Source organism: Oryctolagus cuniculus, chromosome 16 (assembly GCF_964237555.1).
Source record: "Oryctolagus cuniculus chromosome 16, mOryCun1.1, whole genome shotgun sequence".
NCBI lineage: Eukaryota > Metazoa > Chordata > Mammalia > Lagomorpha > Leporidae > Oryctolagus > Oryctolagus cuniculus.
Genome location: NC_091447.1, coordinates 17366315 through 17389582, shown reverse-complemented (window position 1 = coordinate 17389582; position 23268 = coordinate 17366315). Strand labels below are relative to the sequence as shown.

The 23268-nt window shown below is 49.8% G+C and overlaps 1 long non-coding RNA gene across 1 annotated transcript in view; it reads left to right on the top strand.

The window, feature by feature from the left end:
- Window positions 1-22962, top strand: part of LOC108177215 (uncharacterized) — a 35033-nt gene extending 12071 nt beyond the window's left edge. Inside the window, exons 5-7 of the long non-coding RNA XR_007922110.2 lie at window positions 7048-7142; window positions 7500-7583; window positions 22777-22962. This is a non-coding gene — a long non-coding RNA (uncharacterized lncRNA). The remainder of the gene's footprint in view (window positions 1-7047; window positions 7143-7499; window positions 7584-22776) is intronic.
- Window positions 22963-23268: the final 306 nt, after the last annotated feature.

Sequence of the window (23268 nt, the reverse complement as noted above, 5' to 3'; positions counted from 1 at the left end):
CAAAAAATATATGCTACCGTATTAAAAAAAATAAAATCAAGGTTTCATTTGCGTGGAAAATGTGTTTCTTACGGAAGCGCTTCAGTCCTGATCCATTTTCCACAAAAAAGAATGACCGCGTTCCTCACCCTTTCTTTCTTTAAGATTTCTTTGACTGGGGTTTTCCTCTGAGTTGACCTATTTGTTTTTGCTCTCAGAGTTCGCTGCCATGAGGACTGATAATTAAATAAGCAGATAGATAAAAAAATGAAGAACCCTGGAATTCAAAGATTGAGGAGATTTTTTTTTTCTAGAAACTACTTTTACTCTTTATTAACCTGACAGTATTTAACGATGGATAAGGAGGCGATGGTCTGTCCTCTGTGCGCTGGCGACTGAAAAGGTTTGGAAACAGAAAGTCGCTGTGGGTCACCACTGTCAGCCAGCGATGCTGCGCGTGGTGGGAGTGGCTGCGCGGTCCCCCGGGGCTCCGGGTGTGGGTGGGTGCGTGCGTGGGTGCGTTCTGGGCGCTGTGCGGGGCGCTGTACGGGGAAGGGGGCTCTGCAGGGGCTCAGAGTCGTCCTTGGCCTCCCCCAAAAACGTCCCAACTGCCTCGCCAGCAGCACGGGGACTGTCTACAACAGCGAGAGGAAAATGAGTGGTTTTATCTATAAAAGCATTTGGCCCATCAGGGTGGCCAACGCCATTCAAGGGCCACACTCTGCAGAGAGAGCCGTGGCGGCTGGGGTGGACTTGAGAAGGCCCGGGGCTGCAGCGACCGCCGACTCAGGCCCGGGTCTTGGGAACTTCCTGCCATCTTGCACCTGCCTGCTCCGAGTCAGCCCAGCGGACCCCGCCATGCGCCCCGGCTCGGAGTGGAGGTCCTCTGGCCCCTGACCACCATCCTAGGGTCAATCCACTGTTACAGGAAACACGCGTGCTCTCGATAGGTGGTTTTATCCATTTGCAATCTTAGGAGCCCGGTATTCCGAACCATTCCCTGTGCGAGACACTGCTGGATCATCGCAGCCACCCGTGGAGGAGATGGTATTACTGAAGCCAGCGTTTGCGCACACGGTTCGTCCACACCCAACTCCATTTGCTCATCCTCCAGAGCGTTCCCTGGACCCTAAAACAAAGGCATAGCTCTGCAGGCCTGCAGAAGTTGAAGGAAATTGCAAAGCGACCCCTGAGTAGGAACATCCTGCCAGGAGAATGTGTGTGACCTCCCGTGGAGGGGGCTTGGGAGAGGCAGGGGACCGCGCGCGATTTTGAGTTCTTTTCACAGAGATGTCTCTCCTAGCAGGAAGCGTAGAGCAGTCGGCCCAGGAAGAGGGCGTTTTGCATGCATAGCTGGAAAGAGAGCATTGCAGGCCAGGAAGTCATTCAAGCTGCCTCACGTCTCATCTTGCTAGTTCCAGATTTTTCTTTCTCCACATCTCACACGAATGACAACCTCCGGACAAGAGACAGACCTTTTCCAGATGTTTTGGTGAATTTACTGTTTTTGGGTTTTGTTGTTGTTGTTCTTGTAGATAATGACTAACTTCCGTCTCTGACTTTCCAAGTTAAAAAGCATTTAATTTTTACAATAATCCTTTAAAGTTGTTGTTATTATTATTATTATTATCATGCTGATTTTTGCAAATAAGAAAAATGAAGTGCAGACTCTTGTTAGTCAGCAGTGCCATACGCAGTGGAGCAGGAATTTTTAAATACAAATCATCAAATTCCAGGTTGCTCCCTTCCTTTCAGAATAAGAAAGACATCTTATAATAAACCATGTATGCTGTTGGGCATAAAAATTTAGAAAAATGTAACATGCCATTTTGTGTATTCTTAAAAATCTTTGCTTGAACGATCCCAAGTAGCCTATGTTTATGGGTTTATACATTATTCACACCATTTTGAAATATTTAGGAAAGGAGAGAATAGAGCCCTTTGCCATGAACATAAACTAACACCGTCAGGCTAGGGTTTGGTGCCAACCACAGCATCCTGGCCGCTCCCTACGCTGCTGCTGGCATCCAGGGAAGCTGGCGACAAAGAAGAGGCTCAGGCACCGGGCGGGGTGTGTCCGGAACCAGTGCTTCCCCTCCGGGTGTGCCGTGGGCCCTTCCTGTTCTCACCTCTTCCATACCCCATTCAGTAGCCTCAGAAATGGACACGAATGCAGCCCAGGCAGTCCAATGATACAGATGTGGGCACTTCCAGTTCACAAGTGAGTCCAGTTCCTGGAACCTTCCCTGGATGCCATGCGTTGGCTTTTTTTTGGAGATACATTTTAGCTGAATTCAAAGATAAGAAATCAGAAAAAAAGACTTTTCTACCACTTGTTTTTTTTCCCTCAAGCACCAGGCTCCCTTCCAACATTAGAATGGTTTTTCACTCACAACAGATGGGTCTGTAAGTGCAAAGAGACTTTGTCATTTGTCCAGTGGCACGTGGACTTCTACCAAGGCACGCATAGTCATGCAGGAACACACGACACAAATGCACCACCTTCCCCTGAGTCTTGATGTTCAAGCCTCCAGCAAGATCAGTGTGTGGAGTTTTATGGAGAGTGGCCGAAACAACAGGCTGGCATTTGGGCAAAGGTAGTCATTACGTGATTTCAATTTTGTGCCATCTGTCCCCAGATGTCTTTTACCACCAGGACAGGATGGCCATTGGCGTTGGAGGACCATCAACATGCCAGGGCTCTGGAGGGCTACGCCTGGAGTTCCAAGGAGCAGGCGTCCCTGTGAGCTCCCTGGCAGGTTCTTGCCATGCAGAGTCTGCTGGCTCCCAGCAAGAGACGGTGTTGAAGATCCTCATGAAAGCGTGTATAGGCTGCGTGTCTGAGAGCCTGGTCAAGAGGTGTCAGCTGTCCCACGGGCAAGGGACGACACGGGCAACTGAGGAAAAGATGTGATGACATTCTCTCCACAGGAACACCCTAAATTCCTGGGAGACGGAACATGCATCCGCCTCACTGGTGACAGAACCGGTACCCCCCACACCCTTTCTCCAAACCAAATGTCACCTTCCTCTCAAGAACCCACACCATAAAGCAAAGACCGGGGGAAAGGCTTCTTTGGTTTTTTTCCAGGGAGAAGTTTCTTTTCTTTTTACCCGGCGGCTTACTTTTCTGCAATGCTTATTTTCTTTGCTCTCAGGCAATGTGGATTAATTGTAGCCAGGAGCTTCTTCCAGGTCTCCCACGTGGGTGCAGGGGCCCAGGCATGTGGTCCATCTTACGCTGCCATCCCAGGCACATTAGCAGAGAGCTGGAGCAGAAGTGGAGCAGCCGGGACATGAACGGGCCCCCATATGGGATGCCGGTGCTGCAGACGGAGGCTTAACCTACTACGCCAGTGCGGCAGCCCCCTGTTTTAACTTTCAATGTGGGTTTTGAAAGTGTACATTTTTAAAGTTGGCAGAGAAACAGAAAACTGAAGCTGGGAAAATGCCTCAGACGGGAATCATGACGTCCACTTCTTTCGTTTCTCAAGGAGGAAATGGAGGCCGGGAGAGTTGAGTGACCCTCCCACAGCCACGGCCACAGGCAAGGTCAGGGCCAGGCTGGGAAGAGAACCCCTGGATTCACCAACACATCTCATGAGCCACCTGGCCTCGCGTACGCCTGCTCTCTCTCCATCGTGGTTTCTGGTGACGCGGGTTTCTCCCGGCTCCAGGTGGGTGATTTGGGGCGACGCGGCCGGGCATGTTCCAATAGAGCTGCCTCCCTGACAGGTACAGCCCTCACCCCTCGATGACAGCCCGGCCGGGCCTCTCCTATCAGTCGCTGAAGCCTTAGAAGGCATGAAAATAAACACAGCCTGACAACTCTGTTCCCAGTGTTATGACCTGCTCACCTCCCCTGCCACTTCCAACTTGCCTTCTCCCTGAGTAGCCTCCATGTTATTTGAGTCAGCAGGACTCCCAGAAAGCAGGCAGCGTGTACCGAGGCTGCCAGAAGGAATATTTGCACGCCAGGCGCGTGTGGGTCTCGGCTCTTTAAACTCTGGCTCTGACTGGTGTGGAAGGGGCTCCGGCTGCCCCTCTCATCTCTCTCTGTTGTGAAAGTTCCTTCCCGCTCTTCCCTTTCTATTCTTAACCACTTCATGCCCTGGAAACACGGAGTTCTCACTCTGATAAATATTATTTCTGAAAGCTCTCAACAGTCTACTTTATTCTGGAATGTTCCAATAGACAGTTCTAACAAGAGCGCGGGTAACATCTTAAAAAAAAAAAAAAGTAAACCCAACTTAAAATTTAATATGAGTGACAATAGTAATCCTACCTCAAATTCATTTAAAAATATTCGTTTGCACACAAAAGTTCAGAGCAGAATTTTCTATGACAACTGCAAAGCAGAAGCAATCCAGACAAATGTCTAAGTGGACAGTTGTGTGTATCTGTGTGATGGAATATGACTGGGCTATGAAAAAAAAGTATTGATACAGGCAGAAATAGGAAACAGGGATGAATCTCAAAAAGTTAATGCTTAAGTGAAAAAAAGTCAGAGAAAAAAGATGACATATTGTATGATTCCATGTTTATGAGCTATCCAGAAATGACGTATCTGTTGAGACAGGAAGTAGGTGAGTGATGACCTAGGGCTGGAGTTGGGGATGACGTGTGACTTCCAGTGGGCATGCGGTTGCCTTTGTGAGTGATGGAATTGTTCTGAAATTAGATAACAGTGATAGCTGCATAACTCAAGGTTTACTAAAAAAATCACTACTTCAAAAGAGCAAATTTTGTACTATGTCACTTATACCTCTATAGAACTGTGCAAATGAGCAACCACACCATAACTACCCAGCTCATATCACAGGGAGGGGAGCATCTTTGGAGGGAGCATTGTCCGTGGTGCCTGGGCCATCAGACTGAGCCTTCCAGTCTCTCTCACTCTGTTCCTCACGGAGGGGGAGCGACCCGCACGTCAGGGCCAGAGCCCTTGACATCATGCAACAATTTATAAAGTAGACTGGCTGCTTTGGCAAGGTGAAGGCTGACAAAGCCTTGGTTCAGGGACAAATGCATTCAATGTGAAAAGCCCATGGCAGTGGCAACAATTTGGATCTGCAATTACGACACTTAAAGTGTTTAGGGCTGACAAGGAGTTAAAGTAAATGTTGACTCAACTGTGAAGCCTTCAAAGGTTGCAGCCTTGCAAGGGGCCTTGCACAACCATGGGATTGTATTTATTTATGCATTATTATTGTTGTTCAAATATTCTTCTTTTTCCTCCCCTGGACTTTTCCAACCAGCAGTGGGACCCTTAGCAGGGGAGACTGAAAACAGATCTGAATAATGCATTTGAGATAATTTCAAAAAAATCACCCTTTAACGAGTACCATATTCCCCCTCCCCAATTTTCCTTACGTAGATTCACCATTTTGCAAATACTGATGTATAAAGAATGCACTGAATGTGGCAAAAGTTGAAGATAGCCCCTGTGGATAAGACCTAATGGACACCATCCTGAAATAATACGTATGGCTCAACCCCCAGACATGTGTCTTCAATTTAAAATAATTCAGCAATCATGTTCAACCAGAACCTGATTACACAAAATGGGACTTCTTAACTCCCAGACTTGGATCAAATTTTGAAGCCACAGGAAAAAAAAAAAGCGGGGGGAGATAATATGTGCCATGTTTATATATTCCAGATACCGTGATTAAATGATCCACACACACATTTCACTTTTGCTTTGAGCTTATCAAGGCACCTAGTACCGTTTCCCACCAGTCAGTCCTGGCCTCGGCTTTACGAGAACTTGCATGAAAGTTCTGGCTGAGAGGCAGAGGGAAGAAAGTGGAGAGCAAGCTGGGCCTCTGCTTGTTATTGTGGTTTCCAGAGTGTCCACGCTACGGCCTCAATGTCTACTCTCCCACAGGCTCAGGAGGAAGGGCATGGAAGAGATACAGCTCTCTCTGGGATGACTCAGCATGGGGGCCCTGCACCTCGTGTCCACTGCCCTCTGGGGAGATGCCCCTGCCCTCTGGATCTTTAGCTTTGTTGCTGGCATTTGTCTTCCTCTCTATAGCTGCACCGATGTCCTTTCTTGAGGCAGGGAGACCCTCTGCCTGCACTGCGATGTTCTGAGATGCTAAGCCCTCCCCTCCCATCCCTCTCTTGGATAGACTGCCCAGAACTTGAACTGCTTCCATCACTGGGTACTTATTTCTTCAAATCCCTTTGATCAGAAGAAGTAGTGGGTATCAAGTGTTTGGTGAACCCTAAGCAACAGTCCCCAGGGGGAAGATTGCCGGATAGAATACAAATGTCCTGTTCCGTCAGGATTCCAGAGAGCCCACAGACATGTCCACATCTCTGTATCCAGAAAATGTTAGCAAAGTTTGGTCCTCAAGACTGGATGGTGGAAAAATTAGGCAACAGCAACCTGGGGTACTAGAAATAAAGCTTTTTGTTTATATGCTTTGTTTTTAAGTGAATAGAACTATTTAGAGTGGGTGATCTTTTAAAAAAGTTTTTTTTTAATTTATTTGAAAGGCAGCGTTACAGAGAGAGAAGTGTAGAGGTAGAGAGATCTTCCATCCTCCTGTTCACTCTCCAAATGGCTGCAAGGTCCAGGGCTGGTCCAGGAGCCAGGAGTTCCTTCCAGGTCTTCCACATGGGTGGCAGGAGCCTGAGCAGTTGGGCCATCTTCTGCTTTCCCAGGCACATTAGCTGGGAGCTAGATCAGAAGTGGAGCAGCCAGGACATGAAGCAGCCCCCATATGGAATGCCAGCGTTGCAGGTGGCAGCTTTCCCCGCTGGTCCCAGGTGATGTTTTCCTATGTGGGTAATGCTTTTGCCTTTCCTTACAGGTCTTGTGGGTCGTGGGTGAGTCAGGGCCATTTCTGGTCCTAGATGAAGGGAGAGTTCCTGCTGGTTTGGATTCAGATCCTTATGTGTGAGTCTGCTGTGGGAGTGGTTAAGTGGCCAGGAAGCTCCCATGAGGGCAAACTGGGGGAGTGGGCATCCACCAACTGATTTGTCCCAAGAAATCTATTACTAAAAATAAACTAGTCAGTTTGCAAAGGACTGACTCTTCCCTCCCATTCCTTACAGCACATTCATGCTCATCTCTTCAATGAGGTTGACTGGTCACCTGGAAACCAGGAGAAGAGGAAGTAGCTTGAAGCTCAAGGCTCTGAAAATTCCAGGTACATTGACCATTCCCATAACAATCTGTCATTCGTGGGAATATCAACTATTACACGTACTGGGGAAAAAAATCAGATTCAGATTCGTTGCTGTCAGATACTTCCAGGACAGGAGACCCCGGGGAACCAAAGACAGCGGTGGGAGGGAGCTTGGAACCGGCTGTCAAGTGGTCCAAGTGTGCAGACCTTGCTGTGCCCCAGGGCACAGCAGCTGGCCTTCAGAGCAGCCGTGGGAAGGCTGTGTGAAGCCCCTCTCCTGCGTTCTACTCGCAGCCTTCTCCCGGGCAGTCATTTCCAAGGCTAGGGGAGAGTGGCCTTTGTTCTAATATATATTTAAAGATAGTTTTTACATTAAAGGTAGATGCTGCGAAACAACACGGAGCTCAGGCAGATATCCATGGATCCTGATTCTGGACTTAGAAAAGCAGACTTGGTCTACAGGTATACCTGCTTTCTAATTCTAAGTCCCTTGAAGACTCTATCTCCTAATAGCACCAAACAGTGCTATTGGATCCATCGCAAGGACTCAATAAATGTTTGGTTGAAAACAGGGAAACAATGACTTTCTTTTGCTTAATAAAAATATTTTTAACCAGTTTCTATCGACACATTATAGATATATCCCAAGGAAGAGTCTCCTCAACAATGATCAGAAATCAGTTTCCCAATGAGATTTTTGTGGGAAGCTCTCTCTCATACACCACACATACGCACACATGCACACTCCATATCAGTTAAAGAATGTCATTTGTGGTGAGGATGACCACAGACAATCCACCCAGTTAGGATGTGCTTCTCGGGCAATGAAACACGCAGATCTTCCTCACGCTAGCATAGAAGCTCAAAGACTTGTCTTGCTCCAAATGTTGGTAATGCATGAAAAGCCTGCTGATTTTCAGTTTTATCTCCTCTTCCGTGTGCAGTCCCTCTCTTGGTGGCAGCAGAGGTGTCATTGGAAATGTAGCTTTTTTTTTTTTTCATTAAATCTAAGAGGACTTTGACTGTAAGACACAGAGTCGTTTTACATGCCACTAGGAAAGAAACAAAACATCGCCATGGAAATATTCCAAATTCAGAGGCATTAAAAGGCAGAAACACGAGTGTTTTAAGATCTATGAAACACAGCTAATTCTCCCTAATGCTGGGCCCTGGGCTTTGCACACCATATATTTTTTGCTGAATGAGTGAGTGCATAAAGATGACAAGCAAGACTCCCTGGTTCCACGGCGAGAGTCAGACCCTGGGAACAGTGGGCCAGATCTCTTCTTGAGGCTGTGGGTCTCCACTAAGCGAAAGGGCAGGGGCTGCTCTCCATTGCTCCAAAGCAAACCAAACACAAACAAACAAAGCAGTAGTTTCCAGTACGGCATCCTGCCAACACACCCCCCAGAGAAGCCAAGCCTGGGGTACTGTTCAGGGAGGAATCGTGAGTTTCTCTGAGCCAACGGGGACGTTTCTCTAGACAAAGAAGCAATAGTTCTGTGCAAGAGTCACGCTGGAGTGTGTGAGTGTGAGTAGGTTAAGGAAGGTGGAATACAGAACAGAGAGTAAAGCAGTCTTTAACACGAAGCTTCCTGAGTTCAACACATGCATCACTCACCATCAGAACACAGCACACTCTTGCCACTCTGTACCTACAGATCTCAGAATCGCAGCTCGCAAGTCTGTCTCGCCTCTCAGTGATAAATATAGGCAATATTAACGTCATCGTCTAAGCCCCCAAAAATATAGCTGACTCTGTTCCACAGAGCTGGGCAGACCACAGCAGGTAAATCAGCCTGCAGATTGGAACTCCGTGTGCATGTCACCTTCACAGCAACGGCAAGGCCCAGGGGCCCAGAGTGACAGAGCTGGAATATTGATGCCACCTCGCAGCCTGTCCTGCCCGAGCTTGCTTCCTTTCGCCATCAACACTCACGAGGGGACTCTGACACTGAGCTCCTTGCAAAATGGCTTCAGCCTCTGTTTTCAGAGGTGGTGTAAGAGAATCCAGGAGTCCTTCCAGCTAAGAGGAGAATTGTAGTTTGGGAACACTGACGTCTTTTGAAATATTCTTTTATATTCTTTGCTCATTTCTATTTACTATTTATTTATTTTATTTGAAACAGGGAGAGTCAGAGAGAAAGAGACAAGGACAGAGCTAGAGACAGAGATCTCCCACCTGCTGGTTCACTCTCCAAATGCCCACAACAGCTTGGGTTGGGTGTGTCCAAAGCCAAGAGCTGGAGTCTCAAGTTCTTGGGCCATCATCTGCTGCCTCCTAGGGTGTACACTAGCAGGCAGCTGGAATCAGGAGTGGAGCTGGGACAGGACTTCAGGTACTATGATTTGGGATGCAGGCATCCCAAGTGGTATCTTAATTACTGTGCCAAATGCCTGCCCCTCTTAGTACTTTCCAGTGATGGCTGTGCTAGGAGGGCACTGCCATCAACCCACTGCTCCATCCAATCAGACAAAGAATCTGCACAGCTGAGCCACTGGCAGTGGGGAGGGGAGGCAGTAGCAGGTGGAAGCAGGCAGCTGCAGTTGTTGGTCGCCCAGCTGATGGCTGCAGACGTGGGAACCACGGGAGAAGCCTCTCGGTGGCTTCTCTCAGTGTCTCAGCCTGAGACGCTCAGATGCAGAGCAGGACCTCCAGCAGCACCACGAATGATGGCTACTGCCGAGCCCCGGGGAAGTAGGGCAGCACTGCTGAGTGGAGACGCATGAGATGTATCCGGGTGGGCATGGGTTCATCTCCACGGGTCTCCCCCACAGGTTAAGCTCCAGGCGCGCCTGTGTCCTGAATGCACTCCCTCCCACCACAAGCACTGGGTCCCTCAGAGGGAACAGCCCAGACCCAGGAAGCGGAGCACGAAGATGTCCTGAGCTGTGATTGGCCAGGCGTGCCTGCCTCCCTGGGCCCCCTGCAGCAGGCTGCGCATTTCCTTCCTGGCCTCTCTCCATGCAGCCTTCCTCTTCTGCAGCCCTTGTTCGCCACTCATTTGCAAGAGAAGCATCTGGGCCGGCGGGCGCCGTGGCTCACTAGGCTAATCCTCTGCCTTGCGGCGCCAGTACACCGGGTTCTAGTCCCGGTCGGAGTACCGGATTTTGTCCCGGTTGCCCCTCTTCCAGGCCAGCTCTCTGCTGTGGCCCGGAAGTGCAGTGGAGGATGGCCCAGGTCCTTGGGCCCTGCACCCCATGGGAGACCAGGAGAAGTACCTGGCTCCTGCCATCGGATCAGCGCAGTGCGCCAGCCGCAGCATGCCAGCCGTGGCGGTCATTGGAGGGTGAACCAACGGCAAAGGAAGACCTTTCTCTCTGTCTCTCTCTCTCACTGTCCACTCTGCCTGTCAAAAAAAATAAATAAATAAAATTAAAAATTAAAAAAAAGAGAGAAGCATCTGAAGAAGTCTAGTTGAATACCCATCACCCAGTCGCAGGAGCGATCCTATCAAGGTGTGGATGTTTCCCGTGCTTGGATAAAGTGTTTCGTAGCAAGAGAAAGATAAAGAATGAAGACTGGGATGAGACGTGGGTTACAAAGGAAATGAGGGAAAATGAGCGACAGGAGCAATAAGGTGACAGGAAGAGAACGCAGCAGCATCAACTATACTGCACTGGAGCTCACTGGGGAACCAAGAGGGGCTCCTGCATAAGGCCACGGTCACGCAGATTAAACATCTGCATTTGACCTCCTGTGGTTACTTTTCAGGTGTTCCGCGTAACAGCCAGTGCTGCTAATATGAGGGCTACCCGGGGACTGGTAGCTGGCTCCGGCTTTGTGACCTTCCCTCTTGCTGTGATCCACTAAGGAGGCAGGTTCCCGTCTTGACCACAAGGGTGTCGGTTGCGCCCTTGTCCGTCACCTGGATGCTATATGGTGATGACGAATGGCATCAGAGACTGGGATAGGACACACCTCAACCAGGGAGGGAAGTAGGTTGCTGACTTAACTCATTCCCCTATCGACCCTCGCTTAAGGCCCTTACTTTATTCCTGGAACTCGACAAGGCACAGGGAATTCAAAGAGGAAAGATCAGCTCTGTAAGGAATTTCTCATTTCGGAAAGAGAGTATGTGAGCTGGGCAGTGCCAGGCTGTGTGATCAGGAGCAGGGACCTTAGCACGAGGCAGAGATGGGGGAAGGAACCGCGCTGCTTGGCAGAATGAGGGTAGGGTTCCTTTATTTACTTGGCAGCATTTGTTGTTCACCGATGAAGTCCCGCGGCTGATTCAAGGTGCTGAGAATAAGCCGCGTGGGGCCTTTTGCTGACATCCTAGACGAGGGAGAAAGGTACAAGAAACAGGGCGGTTGATGTGTGTCTTCTTCTTGGCACTTCAGCTTGGAAAAGGGAAAGTTCAAGGATCAGACAGCTTGAGACGGCCTTGCACAGGTGGGAGAGTAAGCAGCTGGGTCGGCTGAAGCCCAACACTCAGGAGTTTCCATGGCAAGATACAGAGCCCAAATCAAAGCAGTATAAGCAAAGGAAACGCACATCTCATGATGTTTAGCAACCAAGAGTGTGGTGGCTTCAGGCACAGCTTGACCCAGGAGTTGAGGCGATCGGTATCCAAAAGACCCCATGTGTCTCACCTCTGGGATCTTGCTCGTGGCGTCCCCAGCTCACGTGATGGCTGGCAACACCTCTCAGCTCCTTCCCTCTGGGTCCTCTCCTGGAAAACACAGGGTTTTGCTTTCTCTCTCAATAATAAAGCAAAAGTTTTTATCCAGCTTATGGCTCTAATGGGATCGCATGCCCAGCTCTTAACAGGATATGGCCTGGGAACAGGATATGGCCAATCCGGAGTTGTGTGCCTTCTCCTAGAGCCAAGAGCATCTCCCCAGAAGAATATCAGCACCATGCCCAAAGGAGAAGGAAGCAGCCGAAGAGACTCCCCAGTACGCCAAGACCGATTTACCATTCACTGGTGATGAGGCTGTGTGGGCAAGGCTAAAAGGAACAGTGCTGCCCAGGCCTGGTTTGAGGCTGCTAAGACCGACCGCATGCACACCAGGCTGAAGTGCTATAGAGATTCCCTCTAACAACCAAGGAGAGCGTGCGCATGGGATCCAGCCTCCGGCAGTGCGTCAGACTCCCCCCTGGCCAAGCGAATGTACTCTGGTATAGACAAAGGCAATGTGGCTGCGCACGCTTCACTTGGTAGAACCTGCAGGCCTGGGTTATAGGAAGCCGGGGACTGCCAGGAGGTCACTATCATGTTAGAGTTAGGGTTAGGGTTAGGGTTAGGGTAAGGGTTAGGGTAAGGGTTAGGGTTAGGGTTAGGGAGCACTCCCTGAGCCTGGAACAGGGAAAGACCATTCCCGTGCAATGCAACCAGCCCAGCACAGGCTGTGTGTGGCTCCCACCTCTTGGGAAGGCCCAGGACACAGTCCTGTGTGGGTGAGCAAGGGCCGGGAGACTGCCCACACCGACTGTTGGGAAAGAAGCAGAAGTAAAGTTGAGAAAGTCAGGAGGGTGCAAAATCATTAAAGACTTCGGGTTGCAAAACATGGAGCTTGGGCATTGCCCTGTGAGAGTGGGCAGCTCTACGAGGCTGTTGAGCAGGGTGGTTAGCTCAGGGACTCTTGAGCCAGGCTACCTGGCATTGGATCCCAGCTCTGTTACCTTGGGTCGTGTGACTTGAGGCAAGTTATTCAACCTCTCTGTGAGGTGAAGATGTATCGCTGAGTCTTACGAATGGGTAGTCTATGAGAGTTAAATGAGGTAGCATATGTAAAGAGCTTAGAATAGTGGCTCCTTGTAGACATGTTGTTTCACTGGCTGGAATGGAAGGGCCAGGTAAGACGCTGTGTCCTGTAACCAGCTGCAGGCAGTGCTCTGGCCTGGGGAAGCCACATCTTGTTTCTGAGCCCCGCTGTCTTTCTCTACACAGTGGGGAGATGAAGTCAGACGCTCTCTAACGTCGCCCTGCTCTGATACTCTTCAGCCATAGTTGCAACGTAGCAAAAGGCTTATGAGTGGACTCTGAAATGGACGTTGGCCCCTTGTCCTGTCTTTTGAAGGAATGGGAACAGAAGCTTTGTAGGCAAAAGAACTCGTCATCCAAACAACTCTCAGGAAATGCCTCCCCCCAATGCTGGGAGCAAATGCCCACTTGTTATTTTCTTTAATGTTTATTTTAAATTTATTTCCATCTACTTGAACAGCAGAATGACAAAGAGAGAGAGAGAGACATGGAGAGAAAGAGATCGTCCATCCACTGGTTCACTCCCCAAATGCATGCGACAGCCAGGGCCAGGCCAGGCTGAAGCGAGGCACCAGACTCCCTCTGGCTCTCCCCTGTGAGTGGCAGGGGCCCCAGCATTTGAGCCATCACCTGTTGCCTCTCAGGATGTGCATTGGCGGAAAACTGGATGAGTGACAGCAGTCAGGACACGAATCAAGCATTTGGAGCAGGGGCATCATGGCAGCTGGTGGCTGAACCTGCTGGGCCACAGCGCCGACCCCCTGCACCATTTTTCCTCAGAAACAGATGAGAGCAAATTTGTCTGATGGCTTTTAAATTTACATAAACCAGGCCCCCTTGCCCCCAACTCTTTTGAGCATCCCAAGCCAAATTAATTCTCACTGTCAGCAAAATGTGCATCTGTTATGCAAAAGTGCATCACCAAACACAGAGAGAAAGAGGTAAATGATGCAGCCCTGGCCAGATGAGATGGGGGTGGTGGCTGCAATTAGCTGGTGGCGCCAGACAACCGTCATCCACGGGGCCGGGGAGTGGGGTGGGGGCGCGCGGGTTAGACCAGCACATTTGCAAGTTAGAAATACAGTGTTCGATAATGGGAAGGACAAAGAATTGTGTGCGTGCCCCGGGGTGAGGGGGGGGGGGGAGGAAACAAGGCTGGAAGAGAAAGAGACCGAGAGACAGACAGAGAGAGGATGTACACCCAAAAGAACAGCCAGCTTTGATTTCAAGCAAGGGCAGAAAATGGAACTGTTGCCCTTGAAATCCTTGCCATGGTGCCTTGATCAAGCTGTTGATTGTGTGTAAGCCTAAATTACAAAGCACGGTGAATTATACATGGAGAATTGTCCGGGCGCGTCCCCTAGCAGATGGGAAACCAGTGGCGGCAAATGAAATTAGCAGGCTGCTTGGTCCTAGACTCTTCACGGGGTGCAAACAGCAGGGACCCCGTGAACAAAACAGCCGTTTAAAGATAAACCCAAGAAAAACAAAACGCCCCTTTCTCCGCTGCGGGCTGGAGACGCCAGTTCTGCTCTCCGAGAGACTGCCAACTGGGGTGACTTCTGCTGTGGGAGAGGAGACTGGGCGACTTCTCCTGTCCTCGCCAGCTGGCCACAAGCCCCTCCAGAGAGCTCCGTCCTGGGCACGTTTGGAGCTGGGAAAGGAGCAGAGATTCCGCGGTTCCGGGAATGCAGACGGCTCCTCTCCTCCAAGGGGCGCTGCCGTCCAAAAGAGTAGTTCCCGCTGGAAGGCCAATGAAACCCTGGTTCTTGGAGGTTCCACTTGATGGACAGGCCAGGAGCTTGGGGAGCTCCAAGCAGCCAGCATGGAAAACCCCAGAGGACATGACGCTCATCAAACAGTACGGGAAGGCAGATGGGAGCTCACGAAGCTCACCCTGCTTGGATCAGCAGCCCTATCACCAGCCACAGAGCATTCTACCATGTCTGCAGTGTGGGAAGCTGTTTCATAGTTGTATCCCAGGGGGAGTCATAACCCAACAGACACACACTCAACATCATCTTAATCATTATGATAAAAATGAGGCTGATGATAGCAATACCAGTTAGGATCATGAATACAAGCATCGTAAAAGCTCATGCCTACTGTGAGGTCTTCAAAAAATCCATGGAAAATATGCCAGGAAAAAGCTATGCATGGATTTCAAATTTTCTGTAGCACCAAGATAATTTTCATTTCAGTTGCCATGCACTTTGGGAAACTCCCTCGTACATAACCTACTCGGTGGGAAATGCTTCACCTGTATTCTCTCATTTAATTCTCAAGTAAGACATCCCCAGAGTCATTGGGGAAATATTAATTAGCCAAGAGGCCTCCCTGGGAGCTATAGCCCACGGTGGGACTTTGCTGCTTTCTAATGGCCTGAGGGCTTGCCCTGGGTCAGTGGCGTGAATCTGCCCACCATGTGCTATCCTGAGCCTTAGGGTCCTCCTACACTGTCACTTTTTCATAGAACTGTGCTTGGCTGCCAGATGGATCAGCCTGGATGAGAGACCACGTGGAGCAGAGAGAAGCTGTGGGCACCAGCCTAGGCCAGCAGCTCCTGCAGACACTGGAAGGCCCAGATGAGCTCAGATGACCTGGCCCAGATTGGTGGCACCGCCTGACTAATCTGCTGACCTACAATGCTGGCATCCCATATTAGAGGGCCATTGTGAGTCCCAGCTGGCCGGCTTCTGATCCAGCTCCATACTGATGCACCTGGGAAGGTAGCAGATGGTACAGGTGCTTGGCTTCCTGCCACCCATGTGGGAAACCAGGATGGAGCTCCGGTCTCCTGGCTGCAGTCTGGCCCAGAACTGGCTGTTCTGGCCATTTGGGCAGTGAACTAATGGGTAGAAGATCTCTTTCTCCTCTCTCTCTCTCTCTCTCTCTCTGGGTGTGTGTGTGTTTCTGTCTGTGTCCCTCTGCCTTTCAAATAAATAAAAATAGGTGATAGTGATTTTAAGATACCAAATTTTCAAACAGCGTTTAGACATTAATAAATGTCTAAATAATTAGACATTTAGACATTAATAATAATAAACAGCTGGCACAAGGTGGGACTAGCATTCTGAACTAGCTTTCCTCACCCCATAGCCCTCTGCCTTTCCATCTCTGGTGGCCAGAGGCACACGCCTCGGTGCCCCATCTTGCTCTCCATCAACTCGGATGCCACCTTGCTCTGCAGCAGGTTCTGGCAACAGTCACTGCTGCTTGTCCATGACAGTTGCTTGCGGGCAGAATCCTCTGTGACATGAGTGGGATCCCTCACCCAGCACACGTCGACAGAGAAAGCCAGCAGTGAGGCTGCAGTCCCTTCACTGGCACTGCCCAGGGGTGAGCGTGTGGCCCATTTCTGACTCCGAGACCAGCGGGGGAAACCAGGGCGAGATTTCCTCGTTCTAAGGAGAGTATCACCAGCACACGGGGGTTTTCTTTTCTGAGTCTGTATGCTGCTCACTGTCTTGCACCAATCAGGGCTGGAGGCTGAAGCTAATGCTGAGGATGGCGCAGCATGGACATGGGAGAAACACGGGACCTGGGTGACCACTGGGAGTCACACAAGAGGCCTGGACTTTCCTGCCTTTCCCTTTGGTGAAGCCGGGTTGGATCTTTGTTCTTTTACATGCAGCCAAAAGCATCCCGAAGGGTGGAGTTCCAGATGTCAGTTAAGAGGACTCCAGGTCTCTGCTGTCCTTTATTTCTACAAAAACGAAAGCATACACAGAAGACACTGGAGGTAGCTCCCGACTTCTTGAGCCCCATATTTATGCCCCCCTCGGCTGGCTGACTCCAGTACTAAGTCACAGCCTTGGGGGAGGGGGGCACTCAGAGCAGGATGGCTGCAGGATCAGGTGCAGGGGTGCAGGGAGAACTCTTTGGGGAAGTGCAGGCAGCACCCAGAGTCCCAGCACTGCGCTTCCCTGAGGCTCTCTCCCGTCTGCGCGTCCAGACTTTCCCTCCCTACTCTCCTAGTTCCGGGGGGTACAAGGGGAGTGCCTTTATTCAGGTGTGACATTCAGACTATCTTACAACTTTAGGGCCTGGATGATGCAGACCAAGCAGAACAGGTGGCTACTTGGTGCTGGGGCAGGCACGTGGTGGTCCCCGTTCTGGGATCGTGGAGGAGCTGGGGTATCCATGAGGGAAGAGGCAATTTTTGAGGGTAATTAGAGGACAGAGAGTAGGAGAAGGACACGGTGGGGGGGGGGCAGGATGGAGGGGTAGCCAGTGTTCATCACGCAGCTGAAACGTAACATTTAACACACATTTTAGCTCCATGTTCAGACATCCCTGGGCAGACCAGACAGGCCTGTACTCGGTATGGAGCTGCCCGCTCTGCCGGCCTGGGTACCAGACCCCAGGGGCACTGTGACACCTGCCCACTGGCACATCCCCAGCACCCAGCATCCCCACAGCGCAGAGGCTGCCCTGCGCGGTTGGTTGAATGGAACAGAATGGAGAATGTAAACGTTGACACCCACTCATGCTGCTTACTCCTGATTCTGACTGCCCACGGCCATTTACCCCTGAAACAATTGCTTTGGAGTAGAGCTGTGGAGGGTGAAGGTGACCTCTGGCGGTCTGGCCTCCTTTGCTCCGAGACATCTCCTGATTAAACTGTGGCATTGAGAAGTGCAGATGGCGGAGGGCGCAGGGGGCAGCGCGTAAGCCTCCACGTCTTGCAGGCCTTGGAGCATGCTCTGCCTGCAGCTGAGGGCCTCCCCTGGCATTAGTGGCTCCACAGTTCTCATCCGACGGAGCAGAGAGTGCAAAGTCCTGCTCCACACAAAGCTGAGGAATTCAGGTCAGCCTGGGACCGCGACGCTGTGCAGTTCCTGAAGTCGTCACTGAGTTTTGTTTGTTTATTTATTTATTTAAGAATTATTTATTTATTTGAAAAGCATTATTACATAGAGGCAGAGGCAGAGAAAGAGAGAGGTCTTCCATCTGCTGGTTCACTCCCTAGTTGGCTGCAGCAGTCAGAGATGCGCCGATCTGCTCCCATCTGCTGGTTCATTCCCTAAATGCCCACCCTGGCTGAAACTGGGAGCCAGAAACTCAATCGAGGTCTCCCACGTAGGTAGCAAGAACCCAACACTGGAGCCATCATCCACCGCCTCTCAGGGTCTGTATCAGCAGGGAGCTGGAGTCAGGCGCTGGATGCAGCTATCTAACCCAGGCACTCTGATGTGCCACATGAATGTCTTAACTTCCAGACCAAATGCCTGCCCGCATTTCATCTTGGCTTTAGTATTATTTTTTTAAACATGATACTCAGAGATACTCTTTGTCTGTGTTAAGACAACCGAGCCCAAGTTTTTTCACCTAAATAATGTCCTGATACATCATCATATAAAAGCTCTCTGAATGAAGACTTTTGCAGTCATTGAACTTGCATTCAAGAAGGAGAAACATCTCCTTGAAACCAATCTGTGAAGGAATGTGGCGTCTACAGGTGCCTCCCTCAACTTCTCTGCAATAATGTGCATTGAGTGCTCATCCATGCAAGCCCCTGATTGTCCCGATCTTATTCCCAATGTCTACAGCAGCGGGGGCGATCGACAGCAAACGCATCTTCTTTTATGGAGGAGAAAGCTGAGGGTCAGAGCAGGTCAGTACCCGGGCGAGGGAATGCAAGCAGGAGAGGCAGCGTCACACTGTACCCCTCCTCTCAGCATCCGTCCCTTGTCCCCTCAGGCTTGACACACTTCTGGTTGTAGTGCGGTCAACTTCACCCCAGCTGTGGTGAGCGGCTCCTTGGTTTCAAGCAGTCATGGTGACCTTATCCCCCCTGGATGGTGATTGGTTCAGAGAAACGAGAGCTTAGCCAGTCATCACCTGGCATTCTTCCGACCAGTCATATCGCGGTGAGCGACTCTCCTGCACTGGTTGAACGAGAGCAGTTGTCCCTCTCTTTCCTCTACTGCCTCCTAATGAGGAAGAGGACGGCCTTGAAGGGACTCGGGGAATCAGCCTGAGGGTGCAGCTGAAGCAGCAGCCAAGAGAGAAGCGCCCCGGACTTCATTAACCCAGAGAAACAGTCAACCCAGGAGCCTCCTCTGCTCTGGCTCCAGGGGAGCTGCTAAACTCCCTCTACTATGAAACCAGTTTGGTTTTCTGTTTCATGTGATCACAAGCATTCTAAGTAATACTGTGAGATTCAGACTCAGATCCGTGTGATCCCAGTGCAAAGTCCCCATGTCATGCCGTCGGCTTCCTTTGCTGGTGGCTTTCAAATGGACCCTTTGTCAGTTGCGTCTGGCCACTTCGCAGCCCTTCTGGGGCAGCTCATTCTCTGAGTGGGAGGTTGAGGTCCAGCGATGGCTGGGGGGCCTTTAAATGCGCTCTTTCAATTTACTGACTGGAGAAGGTCAGGGTCTAGCCCAGTGGTTAGGCTGCTGGTTGGGGCACCCACACCCTAGTTTTGCTTCCAATTCCAGCTTCCTGCTAATGTGTATTAAGGGAGGCTCTAGGTGATGGTCTAAGTACTCGGATCTCTGTCACTCATGTAAGAGACCTGAACTGAGTTCTAGGCCCCACCTGGCTTTGGCCCCCAACATGAGGCTGCCGCAGACATTTGGGAAGCGGAGCAGAAAATGAGAGATCTGTCTCTGTGTCTCTTCATCTCTCAAGTAAACCAAACAAATGATCAAATGACAGGAGGTCATCAGAAGAGGCTGATTGTCATTTCCTCCCATATCCTTGGGGATACAGCCCAAGACCCCATGGATGTCTGAAACCGCAGGCAGAATCCAACTTTATACAAGTACGTACTATATTTTCTTCTTTATGACAAAATTTAATTTATAGATTAGAGAAGTCAGAGCTAGCACAATTATAACAGTAGACTGTAATAAAAGCTACATGAATGTGGTTTCTCTCAAAATAGCTCATCGTACTGTAGATCTCAGCAACCTTCGCGTACTATATGCCCTGTTTCTGTATGAAGTCAAGAACTTCTGCTTTTCACGTAAAGGAAGCACGCTTCCTCTGGCATAGCTGACTGGCTAGAATCTTTATCCTTGTGTTTGTGGCCATTTTTAAAAATTAATTTATTTGTTCATATTTATTTATTTATTTGAAAGGCAGAGTGACAGAGACAGGGGACACACACTGACATGACACAAAGAGGGAAAGAGTGAGATCTTCCACCTGCTCACTCACTCCTGAACACCCACTACAGCCAGGACTGGGCCAGCAGCTCAAAGCCCGGAGCCAGGAACTCCATCCAGGTGTGCCATGTGCAAGGTTTTAACTCAAGCAATTGGGCCATTATCCATTGTCCCCAGGAGCATTCACAGGAAGCTGGGTTGGAAGCAGAGGCTGGACTCAGTCCCAGGCACTCTGACGTGGGATGCAGGGGTCCCAAGCAGCGGCTTACCCCTCTGTGCCACCCCGCCTGTGCCCGGGCCATTGTTACGTTAACTAAGGGCGGCCTGAACACAAGCACTGTGCTATTCAGACAGTCGATCCAATCACTGAGAAGTCGACTGCATGACTGACGGGTGGGCAGTGTACACAGTGTGGGTACGCTGGCAGAGGGCTGGTTGCCATCCCAGGTGAGATGAGGTGGGATTTCATCACACTACTCAGAAGAACTGTGATCCAAAACTTACGAATTATTTACGTATGGAATTTTCTATTTCATAGTTTTAGACCACAGATGACAGCAGGTAAACGAAGCTGCAGGAAACAAAAGCACGGAAAAGGGTGGGAGGGGGGCTACTGCATGCGGCAACGGGATCCTCTTCCCGAGATGTCTCCTTCCAGGAAAAGTTGTGGAAAAGGGCAGACTTCAGCAGGGACCAGAGGAGTAAACAGACAGCAGCGATGGCTGCTTATCAGGCCTTGATGTATTGAACATGGAAAAATGCTAAACTCCTCCGACTGCAATCTAATTTGCACAAGTGCTTAGAAAGAACACGGAATTTATCAGAGCTTGAAGTGCAAAATATTAAAAAATAAATCACCGCTAGTAAACTCGTAGCGCTATCAAGAGATCCATTTGAAGAGACAGTTAGCAAAGTCAATTTGAGGCACATTCATCAAGCTTTGGAATCTTGGAGGAGGCTCCGTTCACATGGGCTTCCTGCCAGCCAGCCCAGGAGGCCCCTACAATGGAAGGCAGGGAACAGCTGAATCTGATAATTAGGAATCAAGTCATTGGGAATTTTCATAAAAATGTTCAAAGCAATCAAAGAAAACGCCAGCCCAAGTGCCTAAGGTCCAGGGAATAATGTGTAGCCCTGCCTTTGCTTAGGCCCTGCCTTCTCTCCGGCCTCCACCTGCAGGTTGAGTCATGCCCAGGCTTCCAAGCCCAGCATTGAGTCAGTTGCCTAGACCTGGGGTTCAGGTGACACCTTCTGTGTTGAATGTCTATTCCCACTTCACAAAAATCAGGAGTTAATGGTTAATGGTCCTAAGAGAGTGCAAACTTGACCCATTTTTCTGGTGTGTAGAGGTGGGGCTTTTAGGAAGTGATTGCATTGGATTGGGTGGGGCCCCCACCACTAAGTCCTGTTGGATTAATAAGGGAAGGGACAGAGACCAGAGAGATACAGGCAGACATGCCACTCCCTGTCTGTCACCTCATGAAGCTCTAGACTGTCTTGAAACTCTAGCAGCACAGAACACCATCATCAGAGGCCAGGCTTAATGGGGCCACCCAACATTGGACTATGAACTTCCAGAATCGCGTGCCCAAATAAAACTTCTGTCTTTGTAAAGTTAGGCTTCCTCGGTCCTTTTGTGAAGAGAGGAATGGCAAGCTGCCTCCTCCAGTTTTCAGATCTCTTTGACTGCCCGTAACTGAGAGACCCAGGCTGATGTCACAGGGCAGCCTCTCCAACCCCTGCTGTCCCAGTTTGATCCTCACACAGAATTGGACATCTCAGATTCTGACTGGTCAGTTTCTTCATCCAGTTCTACAACCTCCAAGAAGTCCGAGATCCTTGGACCCCAGGCCTGCCACCCGACCTGTGTGTGGTGTCACACCAAGCCTGGTCTTTGCAGATCTGTCAGTTGCCCATGGGTCTTAGAGGAAAGTGGTGCCTGGTGAAGACCCAGCCCTTTGCATTCTCCCGTCTGCCCCACACTACATGAGAAGGAATGAGCCTCACTATTTGTGTATTGACCTTTTTTTTTTTTTTTAAACAATGAGGCAGTACAGCCTGATGGCTTAGCAAACAGGGCCACTCAAGCTCTCTGTGGCTTCTTGTTCTTCCCTTGTCACAGAGCAGGAACAACCAGTTCATATCTGCCGTTGGCACTTTGAGTAGCATATGCAAAGACCGGTGTTTCTCAATGGGTGGTCCCTGGACCAGTAGCACCTGGGAACTTGTTAGTAATGCAGATCCCCAGGCCCCAGCCAGGACCTGAAGAATCAGAAATCAGGGCTATTTGGACTTTCACCAGGCTTCCAGGGGACTAGGAGGATGGAGACCAAGTTGGGCAGGGGAAAAGCTGATAAGAGCAGGGAGACCACAAGAGTTCTACCAGAGCCTTAAGTCCCAGGGAAGGGAAGTGGGCATCGGTCTCAGTGACTTACTGCATTCCTTTTTTTGGTGGTGGAGGCCATTGAAAGTTAGTTGCTTTAAAATCAGCGATTAGACTAGCCAACCACCCGAAGTTAATCTTTAACAAACTGAAGAGTGAGTGACCCCTTGGAGGCTTTGTCTCAGTCACTGCTATCTTTGCCCTATTATTCAGTGGCACACACCGAGATACTCGGAAGGCAGGCCCACCCAAAGGCATAGACGAGGCTCCCTGAAGCTCAAGCCCCTGGTCCCCCATCTCTGTACCTGCAGGGCCAGCATGGGACTTGATGAGCTAGAACATTTTGAGGAAGAACATTCTGAATCGCTGAACTTTCTGGTTCACTGACATGCCCACTTCGCTCTGGTTCTGATTTGTAAAACACTTTCCTGTTTTTCTTCTAGATTGGGTGAATTTCTATTAATGGAACCCAAGGGTCACCAGACTGAAAGATGGCGCTTGTCCAAGTGTGATGCATCCAAGCCACATCTGTTCCAAAGGAGACAGTGTCCCAGTTTCCGAAGTCCCATAAAAACAGTCAAAGTGAGAATTTCATTTTGAGAATTTTATCATTGAGAATGAATTTTATTAAAAACCTCTTGCAGAGAAAATTGAATGAAAGGATTATAGCTCATGAAACACGGCAAGTAGATGCTACTATTGGGGCAAATCTAATAATTTTATTTTTACTACTTAAATTGCACACACCTGTGGTTAACATTACCATGAACATAATGGTGAAACAGTTCCATAGCAAGCTCAAAGCTGCTCAGGCAGGGTCTGTCAAGGATAAATATGAAAAATAAGCGAAGAAAATCATAAAATGTTCAAAAAATAAGATCTGAAATAAAATCCACCAGTAGGTATATGTATACTGGGCCGTGCAGCTAGGATGG